The sequence below is a fragment of the Nyctereutes procyonoides genome, unplaced genomic scaffold, assembly GCF_905146905.1.
Source record: "Nyctereutes procyonoides isolate TBG_1078 unplaced genomic scaffold, NYPRO_anot_genome, whole genome shotgun sequence".
Lineage (NCBI taxonomy): Eukaryota > Metazoa > Chordata > Mammalia > Carnivora > Canidae > Nyctereutes > Nyctereutes procyonoides.
This window is the reverse complement of record NW_026575140.1, coordinates 30,211,348-30,223,819: the sequence shown is the minus strand read 5'-3', so window position 1 is coordinate 30,223,819 and position 12,472 is coordinate 30,211,348.

The window sequence follows — 12,472 nt, the reverse complement described above, 5'->3', positions numbered from 1 at the left end:
TTCCTTCACCTTCATTCCCGTGATTCCAGTGTGTTCTGTCCCTCTCAAAAGTCGGCAATCCTTTTCAGCTCTTGGGTTTGCTATCCTCACAATGCACCTCATTGAGCTAATATGACAAATATTTCTTACTGAAATGGGTGCACAGACACAGCACTGACAGCTAGCACCACATGAAGACAGCAGCCACAAAATGAAAATGGCAGAACAGAGTCCTATTCAGCTTTGTGTGAAATATTCCAATTTACCCCATTTACAGTCTCTCACAGAAGAGGCTGGACCAGAATATTAAATGTCTATAGACATTGGAATGGTTTCTCCTAATCAAGTCAGGTAATGAATGAAGAGAATTGAAAATATTAGAATAGTTGGCTGCTTGTTACAAACAGTGAATTACCAAGCTAGAATGGGAACTATGCACTAACTACCAATTGTGAATGTGGCCTGATTGTTCTTACTTCTGGACATGGTGATGGCTAATTCAGCAGATGGATTTTTACTGACTTAATGGACCTTGGGGTTCTCTCTGCCTAATTTTTAACAATGAAGCAGTTGCCTACTATGTTCGCAGGAAGTAGGAATTATAACATGCATTGAGTCTGTAAGCTTATAAAACAAGTGAAAAGGGTTAAAAAACTGAAACCACACTACACAATTATTCATTCACTCATAAAATATTTGTTAAATATTTTAAACATTCTGTGAAGTGCTATGGGAATTCTGAAGAGTCTGTCCAAGAGTCTGTCCAAGCAAAGTGCCTGCCATGTGGAAGGTGCACAATAAATATTTGCTATATGAATGAATGAGTGAATACATCTGGGATCAGAAGAGACTTTCATTTAGAGAAGGCATTGGAATAGCCAAGATTGGATTTGAGGAAAAGGAAGATGTACTTTGAGCCTGGGTATGTGCAGGAAGAGGTGGAAAGAAATCCAGATTAAAAGGCGGGGACATCTCAAAGTAGTCCATGGTCTCCTTAAGCAAAGAAGAACCACCACGTCTTGATGAATGTGACCCAGCCAAGGTGATCCAGTCATGAGTGTTTGCTCCTCCTGAACATGCCTATTGATAGCAGAGCAATTAGTTCATGTATTAGTCAAGGTTTCCTAGAGAAACAGAGTCAATAGGATATATCTGTAGGAAGAGATTTATTATAAGGAATTGGTTTATGCAATTATGCAAGCTGAGAAGTCTCAGGATCTGCCATCTGCAAGCTAGAGACTCAAGAACACTCATGGTGTGTTTCCAGACCAGATCAAAAGGGCTGAGAACCACAAGTGTCAAGGATAGAAGATCCATGTCCTAACTCAAGCAGGCAGGAAAAGACAAAATCTTTTTTCCTCTGCCTTTTTGTTCTATTCCTGCCCTCAGCAGGTTTGATAACAGCCACCTGCACTGGGGAGGGCAAACTGCTCTACTGAGTCCATTGATTCAAATGCTAATTTTATCTGGAAACATCCTCACAGACACAACCAGAAATAATGTTTAGCCACATATCTAGACACCCTGTGATCCAGTCAAGTTGGCACATAAAATTAGCCATCACAGTTCATTTAGAGAAATCAACTAATTTTACAAAACAGATTTTCTCTCTAGAATTAAAGGTTAAGAACAGAACTTGATAGTCGAACAAATGGACCAACACTGCATAACCATAATCTCACCTAATGCTCACTAGATAGAAAAACTACTTATCATATCTGACTTTGGGGGAATTTGGCTATGGTAGAAGATCTGTCCCTAACAAATCTACTTTCTCTTTAATTCAGAAGGAGACTATTGGTACTTATTCAGCCAAAATTCAATTCTGCAAATAGTACATTCTTCTCTGACTACACAGTGTGGCCACAGTGCCAACTGCCCACCACTGGCAAGGAAAAACACTTCAACCAAAATAACCTGGTCTACATCATTCTGATATGGGATAAAGATAAACAGCCAACACATTGACTTGGCAAAGAAGGGGCCAGCAATACTTGCAGGATTCTAGACAGTTATAAGAGCATTTATGGTACCTCCTGTTCCCATGGTAATGTCAATTTTATCTTTCTCCAGTGACTTTTACCATTCTCTCTCCCATTGCCTATTGCCTCCATAGATCATGTTTTTACTATTATAGATTGATCCTTACAGGGCTACTCCAATGTAGCTAAGGATACCATATTTTCTAGAATTTTCTCCTCTCTGAGGCATCAATAGCCTCCAGAGAAAATGTTGGAAGCAGAGAGAACCATTCATCATTTACTAATCATGTGGAGGTAAGATCATTCTCAAGCAGCTGGTACAATCTGCAACAGCAGTAAAGATGATTTGAGATTTTAACTGCTGTGCTGGTTAAATAACATTGGATGGAGACCACAGGAGTTGGCTAAGAAAGAGAATGCATTTCAGGTGCTGTCGATTTCCCAGGTGTTGGGAGGAATTGTATAATATTGGAGCCTGTAGTGTCATCCAACTGGAAAACTGGGATGGTTGTGATGAAGGTCAACAATAGAAGTGTTCTATGTCTCGGAGGTCCCCACTCAATGGAAATGCAGAGGAGGGGCTTAGAAGCAGCTATTCCCTTAGAGGTGTAATGAGATTGAGGACTCACCCTGCAGCTGCACTTGCATGGCAAGCACACTCTTTTGACTGAGTGCATGTTTATTTGGGATATCCTTAAGGTGCTGGTGAGGATTGCAGAGGGGCTGACCAACTACCATACCATCAAGGCCATTCTCCAACCTAGATCTCTACTCTTTTGTTAAAGGCTTCCCACCAAAATATTCCTTTAGTCCTGAGAGGTCATCACTGAATTAATTGGTCCCCTGCTTCTCTCATTCTATTTCAGCTGGGATTCCATGGTCCATCATTATAAGCACTCCCTGATTCAATGAAACGCCGGGACACCTGCACCCCGATGTTTATAGCAGCAATGTCCACAATAGCCAAACTGTGGAAGGAGCCTCGGTGTCCATCGAAAGATGAATGGATAAAGAAGATGTGGTTTATGTATACTATGGAATACTACTCAGGCATTAGAAATGACAAATACCCACCATTTGCTTCAACATGGATGGAACTGGAGGGTATTATGCTGAGTAAAATAAGTCAATTGGAGAAGGACAAACATTGTATGTTCTCATTCATTTGGGGAATATAAATAATAGTGAAAGGGAATAGAAGGGAAGGGAGAAGAAATGGGTAGGAAATATCAGAAAGGGAGACAGAACATAAAGACTCCTAACTCTAGGAAACGAACTAGGGGTGGTGGAAGGGGGGTGGTGAATGGGCACTGAGGGGGGCACTTGACGGGATGAGCACTGGGTATTATTCTGTATGTTGGCAAATTGAACACCAATAAAAAATAAATTTATTATTAAAAAAAAAATAAGCACTCCCTGGCAAATAACTTCAACTTCCCTTAACTTCCTTCCTTGATACTCAAAACAAAATCCTACTCTGGATGATTAATTCAACCATCAATCTTCTTATTGACTGTTGCCCAAGAGGCAGAAACTTGCTGGGGGTAAAAAATAAATAAATAAAAGACTGGCTGACTGGCTTGCTTTAAACCCATGATTGGAAACTCCAGCTAGATAGAGTCTTGTATTGGTTCTCAGGTAAGTTCACTTGCTCTCCTAACCTCTGACACAACAATCTCCTCTCTTCACTTCTGTTCTTCAACCATAATCTTGCAGCTTTGATGTCCTTGCCTCCCAGAAGACTCCAGACAGGTACTCCTGCATCTGTCTAGGCAGAATTTAAATCCCCCTGAGCCCCCTTCCCTCTTCGTCCAAAGTGAAATATGTCCTCCACCTTTTAAAGACTTCACTCCTTAGGGTATTCTCTGTATGCTGCATCAATAATCTCTCTATTTGATCATTGCCTCATTAGCATAAAACGTGTTCTAGTTAAAATCCTTCTTAAATAATAAAGAACATTTGTCCACATCCTTCTGGGCACCCTTCATACCCAAAGACCAGTGTGGCATCTACGTGCTCTCCCCTACCTCTCACCATATGGTGCCTCCCAAGAGCTTCTCACCTGGCTTCTGCCACAGACTCTCTCTCCAAAAACTTGTATTAAAGTTACCAAAAGCAAAGGGAAAATTTTCCTTTCTCCTTGCCTGTCTCTCAGCAGAGGGCAAACCTGTTGCTTATTTCTTCCTCCTCTATGCACTGTGTCTCAACGTGCAAATACTGCTGCCTCAGTTTTCCTCACTATTCTGATTTTTCTTTATCAGTCATCTCTACAGGCTCCTTCTAACTATGATTTCTAAGCGTTGGCCTTTCTCGAGGTCTACTCTCTTCTTCTTTATCCATACATCCTACATCAGTGATCTCACCCCATAGCCTAAGTAATATACCTACAATACAAGTCCCATTCCTCCCCCTCCCAGCCCACCCCCGGAAAAGCTCTCTGTTCTGGAAATCTCCAGAGGCATACCTCAGCCTTACTGTCTTGTGGGCATATCACACTCAAGGCTGAGGTCCTGAACCCCAGCAATCTCTTCACCTGTTCTACCCACACCCCATCTTCTCCATCTTAGTAAGTGATGTAATCATACATAAAATTCTGGAGCTAGAAACCCAGAGCTACCCTTGCCCTCCTGGTGCACCCCAAATTCAACCCTCTAATAAGACTTATGAGTTCCACGTCTCTGATATGTTCTTCCCCATGACCATCACCTTGGTCCAAATCACCTCCATGACTCACCAGGCTTCTATAAAAGTTTTTATAGAAACTTTTATAGAAACATCTGCCTCCACATTTGCCTTTCCAACCTACATTCTGCCTAAAATCCCAAGTGAACATTTTAACATGCACAAACACAAAAAAACCCTTTATTCCTCTGCTTTAATCCTGCAGTGACACTCATTACATTTCAAACAAAATCCAAACTTCTCCCTATGACCTACAAGGTCATTGTTGGCTCATGTCCCCTGTTCAGCCCAATCCTAGGCCACACTTCCTCATGCTCACTGTGATTCTATGACACCTGATTCATGAACTCCATAAATGTCACCTGGCTCTCACCTCTAGGAGCCCCTCCACCTGGCATCCTCCTACACTCAGCAGATGGCTGGCTTCTTGCACCACTTCTCTGCTTGGCCTTTGTTAATCACCTTCTCAGGGCTCCTGACTAAGGGTCCCTCTTCTGGTATATTTTTTATCATTTCAACTTGTCTTCATGTTCCTCCAGAGTCCTACAGAAAATGTAATTGTACTTAGATTATGTGCTTTTGTTTATTTTCTGACTCTCCGACTCTACAGTAAGCATCCTAAGGGAAGAGATCATGTCTGCTTATGGGTCTTTGCTTCTCCAGCCCTCAGCACAGGGCCAGCACCAAGGGCATGGTTCAGGAATGTTGGACAAATAAGTCAATCTCCTGTATCTTCCATCCACCCAGGTTATGCTCTCATCTATTTCTATGCTTTGTTTGGTAATTCCCTGACTCCACAGCTTGGATCCCACCACTCCCTCCAAGAATGCCTTTCCTGAATTTCCCCAGATGCCCAAAGGACACCTATTTAAGGCTCAGTCAAAAGGCCATCTCTTCCAAGAGGTGTTCTTAGATTCCCACAGCCACATTACCCAGTTTCTCTGTACTCTCCTAACTAAGCTCTCTAATTGGACTTCCCTTGTGCTGGGTCACCTACAGCACATTGTGAGCCAAGGCAAGTGGGCGGCCGCCTCCTCTGAGGGACCAAGGCTCCTGCAGACAGAGACCAGGTCACGTATTCTTCTGCACTTCAGAGTTCCTTGGCTCTATTAATTACTCAAAGGTCTGTTGAGAGAAATTCCTATTCCTGTCTCTCTTTCTTTTTAGTAGAACACGACAGAACAGAAAATATTTCAAATAAGATAACCTCCATGGTCTCCCAGATAAATACTGCATCTTATCTACTTCAACATAAATTAATATTGGGTTTTGGTGGGTCAGAAACCTGGTCTGTATCTTATCTTGTATTGTTCATGTACTTCAGCTTTTACAAAGGTCCCAAGGGCAGACAAAATGGGCACAAAAGTTACAATCTTAGAAGTCACTTATTGATTGTTACATAGACCCTTTCCCTGACTCATTTATCCTGTCAATAAGCCAGCCACTGGTCTGGAAAAAGATGTGCAAGACACAACCCCTAATCCTGAAGGGCTTAATCTGGCAAAGTAGCAAAGTAAGAATCCAGAACTTCAGGCAGGTGTTCTCCTGTTTGGGGAAGACCCATCTGCTCTCAGGTACATCAATGCCTATACCTCCAGAGATGCTGTGGGCAGACAGAGTGGCAGCAGTACCAGGGATATTTCACTTTCTGTTCTCTAGTAGCTGTGTTAGATTAAATGGTAGGAATATGTATTTTTTTAACCAACTAATTAGGCAATTCCTGTACAAAAGGCAATCTCTGGGGAATGGTGAGGTCATGGAGACTGAATTAAAGACTAACCCTCAGGTATTCTGGGTTATAATCTCATCACCTCTAGGGTAGTCCTGTGGGAAACATTTTCTCCCTATTGTGACCTAGTTTTAACACTCCCAAAGTAAAATAAGGGTACAATGTCCTATCAAAATAGGTCAAGGTGAGAGGAGTTGAGCCCTCAAATCACCAGAATGATTAGATATTTCCACTTGTATTTTTCCAAATAAATGTTGGCCCATTTCCTGTTATTTCAATGCTCTGCAAAGCCATTGTTCTGCTTAGAAAAAAAAGTAAGATTAAATCTATTTTGTAAAATAATCTATATGTACATATGTATGACTGTACGGATGTAAGTATCTATATCCTTTATTCTGGAATATACCCCCAGGTGTTTACAAATATTTATTTTCAACATAAGTGAAATCCAGAACTGCAGAAACCCATTAATCCCTTTTGATTGCTCATAGGATCCACATCTTGGAGTGCCCTGCTAGTCTAGCTAGCTGTTACTTGGTGTCAATACACACGATAGAAGTTGCTGTGCATTGTTAACTTGACCTTGAATGCAAACCAGCCAGAGACACAAAAAGCTGGCTGTGGTCATTTGTGGCTGGTGCATTCACGTTGCCATAGTGTCAGTGAGCACATCTGTTTCCAGCTGAGCTGCTTTTGTTTAAGCTTCAAGCCTTCCTTTCTCCTGTTTGAAAACAGTTACCAGGAGGCAAAATGATTCAAAGTGACATCTGGGCCCCTCTCGGCATGTGCATGGTAATTCCCTTCCTTCCATCCTGTAATTAAGTCAATTAGATCCCTAAGTCTTCTATGAGGGGGTTTCCAGGAATACTTGCTCAGTGACACAGACACCATCCCCAAATATCATCAGTCCCCTCAAAGCACCACCTCCTACATGCCTGCCTTTCCTCTACTTTTGTCAGTGGAGCAAGACATGAAAGCAAGCTTGGCAGTTGAAATTCCTTCCAAATATTGACCTGTTGGGTATAGAAGGGAGACACAGTGCATAATCTCAGGCCCCAGCTCTAAGTGGAGGGACCCCTGGATGATCTACCACTGATGCTTCCTCAGGTGTGATCAATCTAAGAGGACCATTTTCTAGATGCTATTTATTAACTGAAATATTGACAGACTTAGCACAATGCTTTAAACATGAAGCTGAATTTGGGTCTCTATATGCCCAAATATCAGGAAATTAGACAGTTTAACTGATGTACTTTCTTGGTACATACACACACTGTGTTAGTCAGTTTGGGCTGCTATAACAAAAATACCATAAACCAGGTGTCTTAACAAACACTTATTTCTCACAGTCTGGAGGCTGGGAGTCCAAGTCAAGCGGATTCTGGGCCCTCATTCTGTTTCATAGATGGCATCTTCTCACCATGCCCTCACGTGAAGGGGTGAGGGAGGTCTCAGGGGTCTCTGATAAGAGCACTACCTCCATTCATGAGGTCTCCATCTTTACAACCTAATTGCACCCCAAAGGCCCTACCTTGTAAAACCATCACACTGGGGGTTAGAATCCCAATTTGGGGGACATGGAGGGGGTACATAAATATTCAGCCCCTTACAAACTCTAAAAGGCAAACAGACAAGTAAAAAATTTTTTGTTTACATTTTCTTTTAAATTAATTTTTATTGGTGTTCAATTTACCAACATACAGAATAACACCCAGTGCTCATCCCGTCAAGTGTCCCCCTCAGTGCCCGTCACCCATTCACCCCCACCCCCCGCCCTCCTCCCCCTCCACCACCCCTAGTTCATTTCCCAGAGTTAGAAGTCTTTATGTTCTGTTTACATTTTCTTGATGAAAATGGGAATTGCATCTATGTTTCATTTAGAGGGCACAGGCATGTTGGACAAGCCTCACATGTAGTTTGGGAAGTCGCCAATTACACAGAAAACCTGCTTTAACATCCTAAATTCCATTTCCCCAAATACTCATTTCCTGAAATTCTAAAGAGAGTTCTTCAAGGAAATGATCCATAATTTCCTATTAGTGCACATCTGTATCCTTTCCAATAAAAGAACCTGTCCTTGCAAATAGCACTACTAAGACCCATCCATCAATTAACAAATGTACTTACTGAGACAGGGGTCACATAGAGGGTGTCATCCTCAGTGTTATTCTGTCCTGGGCTCATTCAGAAATCCAAACCTCTAAATCAAGAGAACTTTGGATACACACACACACACACACACACATGCATACACGCCTGTTGCTATTTAAATAATCTAATTCAGACTGATTTATCTACCAACATAATTGATTCCAAATCCCTGTTGATCTTGGGTCATCCAGACAATTAAAGTCAAGCATGGTGATGCCATTCAAAATCAGTACGGAAAAATCTTTCCTTTTCAGAGTCAAACTTCTTGTTTCTGGCAGTGGCAAACCCAGATGGAGGATGAAAAGTGTCAGGAAAAGGAAAAACCAAGATTCGTTTCCTTTTCCTTTCACCAGTTAATGTTAGCTGAAGGTTCTGATTGATGTGAGTTCTGAGTAGATTTAGGGATCCCATTGGCTCATCAGCTTGTAGGATCAAACATCCAGTTGGTAATGACATTTGCTGAAGTCACAAACACAAGTGACTCCAAACTAATTCAGTCCCTTCAGACCTGGCACTTTGTCCCAAGGTCTATGTTAGCTACGTGGCTAGACAACCCAGACCAGAAAAATGCTGCACACTTGGTAGGGATTCCATAGATGCCCAGCCAACTTAATGAACTATTTCAATAGATATCGAGGAGGCCTGCTTTTTGCAAAATATTATAATATGCATCAAATTCATTCATCTATGCATCATTTAAAAACTGAAAATAGGGGATCCCTGGGTACCTCAGCGGTTTGGCACCTGCCTTCAGCCTGGGGCATGGTCCTGGAGTCCCAGGATCGAGTTCCAAGTTGGAATCCCTGCATGGAGCCTGTTTCTCCCTCTACCTGTGTCTCTGCCTCTCTCTCTCTCTCTCTCTCTCTCTCTCTCTCTCTCTCTCATAAATAAATAAATCTTTAAAAAAAAACTAAAAATAAAAAAACTGAAAATAACTAGATTACCTACTATGTGCTGGGTACTTTCTCAGCTCTGAGGATGGGGTCTCTAGGGCTCTGTGTAAGTGAAAAAAGGGGCCCAACAAATGACCCCTTTGTCCTCTGACCAAGTTTGGAAGTGCAAAGATATAGACACAGGATTAAACAGATGAAGATAAAAATGTCATCATCTTTGTCGATTGAGGCTGGTTTGGAGAAGTGCTTCTATAATGAACTTTACAATACTGAACCCAGACTGGGGCAGAATCAAACATCCAGCATCAGGTATGTATGAAATGCAAGCACACAGCCCCCTGCAGGGCAGAAACCTTGCAGTTGAGCCTATACAAGAAGGCAGACCCCCAAAGGAGGAAATTTGCAAGACCAGTCCCCTCCCCAAACTCACTAACTAGAGAAGTCACCCACCAAGTAAGTGAGGAGGAGAGGCCAGGATGCCATCCTGTTGGATTTCCTTTCACATTGAAATATAAAGACAGAGCGAGGAGATTTCCTCACCCCTTATCTATATACAGTGAACAAAACAACCCAGGGGCATTGACAGTGTGCAGGGAATTCTAACAGCCAAGGGGTGCTGACAAACAACAAGCAAATAAATGAACTTGGATGTTTCGGAAAGGAATGATTGCAATAAGGAGGTAGAACAGGGCAATGTGATATACTGCAGGAGTAGGGTGGGCATGGGGAGGGAGTATCAATGTGGACAAGGCAGCTATGGGACTGCCTGCCCAGCCTTCATTCCAATGGAGCAGATAGACACTAAGCAAATGATTATATAGCTTACTGCATCGTTATAACTAAGATAAGTAGTATAATGTAAAAATGCATGGTTTTAATCAAGACTCTAATAGGATGATGGACAGCGGACTGAAGTCAGAAATAGTCTCCAGGACTGGGGAGCTCTAGAGGACCCCTCTCTTCTATACCTAGGACTTGATCACTTTCTTCAAATACACAGTTCACCAAAAATGGAACCACCATTTTAAAAGATGCTTTTTAAAGAGGAAATTCTATAAGCATCAGGAGAAAGATGTTAATACCTTCTTGATTTTCTAAGCCCATCCACGTGAAGCTGAACATAGAGCTATTTCTGCTGTTCCCACCAGGCCCCCACCTCACTCACACACCCTATAATTTACAGCAAGCCATTAATCCCACTATTCTTCCCACAGCACCTTGAGAGGGGATGGGATGGAGAGCACAGCTGAGCATATATGTGGCTCAGGGAACTTGCACACCACAGAGCTCCCAGTGAGATACCTCCTCCAGCTGCAGGAGACTTTTCTCCCCAAAAGAGTTTCGTAGAGAGAACAAATCACTGCCAATGGAACAGGAACAGTGTGTGATGAATTTTCCAGCTGATATAAGAGCTATTTCCTCAATAATTCTTCTCTAAACATTGTTGTTTCCTCCAGATACCTTAAGCCCCTAAGCATGAGTTGTTTTTCAATCATGGGCCTGCAAGTAGCTTCTTGCCTCTGAACACTTCTGTTTTTGGCTGCTGTAAGAGAGGTTTGGAAAGATCTTTCTCTTTAATTGTTTAAACTCCAAGGCCACATAGGCCAAAATAAGAGTACTTTTCAGATTATTCTCTCCCCAGGAGGAGCAGCTGGAAGTCCCTTGCCGGCTGCATAGCAGGTGCAACTCTTCCTTCTCCCCAGACCCCACTGTTTTCAGCCACAGTGTGCCTGTAAATGAGTGGAAAATACTCTCTTCCTTTTTTTTCAACATGCAAATATTCACTGGGTATATTAGTTTCCAGTGGCTGCTGTGACAAATTAGCACAGACGTGGTGGCTTAAAACAACACACATTTATTCCCTCACAGTTCTGGAGGCCAGAAGTCCACAATAATAATTTTAGTCCACTTGTAGGACTAAAATCAGAGTCTTTCTAGAGGCTCTAGGAAAGAATCCTTTTCCTTGCTGCTTCTTGCTTCTGCAGGTCACCTGCTTTCCTTGGTTTATAGACCCATCCTCATAAATTTCCCACCTCTTACATTGCTTTTCACATATCCCTCTGCCCACTTCTCACAAGGATCCTTGGGATTACATGAGGACCCACCCACCTAAGCCAGGATAATCTCCCCATCTCAATTTTTTATTGAAGTATAATTAACATACAGTGTTCCATTAGTTTCGGGAGTGCAATTCCATACATTACTCAGTCCTCATCATGATAAGTCCCCATCTAAGTTTAATCCCATCTGCAAAGTTCCTCTGTCATGTCAGGTAACATATTTATACGTTCTAGAGATTGGGACCTGATACCTCTAGGGGCCATCTTTTAGCCAATCACCCTAAGCAGGTAGACACTGCATACTTTTCAATCACACAGCATCTGAAACTTCTCACTAGGTTTGTGGAAACACTCACCTAGAGATATAGAGCCAGCCTTCCACCCTAGAGAATAAAAATTTGGGTGTCACAGTCCTTGCTTTCCTGTCCTCTGGTTCTAGGACTTTAGCATAAGACTCAGGCTTAAGCAGACAAATGCACACTCAGGTTTAAGTCTGACAGCTGATCATACAAAGAAGCAGGGATGTGGGGGAATTGATTACTGCACAAGGGAGTTCGGCAGCAGCTACAGTGCATTTTAAGTGGCTTTTGGCAGGGGTTCTAACAGAACAGCCATGGAGCAGGATTGGTGTGTCAGTGGTACAAGAACAGTTATGGGATGTGATTTCACTGTATAGCTAACAAACTGGTTCTCTGGCTGTCCCAAAGGCCTTTGGGGTAGGCAATGTCTTTGGATAAACTCATTTTCTACTAAATTGGCCAAAGGCTTTTTTTCTGTTGCTTGAGATTGGGAAACATGGCTGGTACATGCCATGTGGGACAGCTCCTGTTTTCCTAGAATTGCTGCTAAGACCTCAAAGCTGAATAAAGGACACTCCAACACACCTAAAGAGAGCCCAGAAGCCATAAAGAAGCATTGCCTGAGATTACTCAGGCATAAGCAGCAGTGCTTCTCAGATCAGCTGCCACACCAACCTCTCCTCCTGAGCCTGTATAG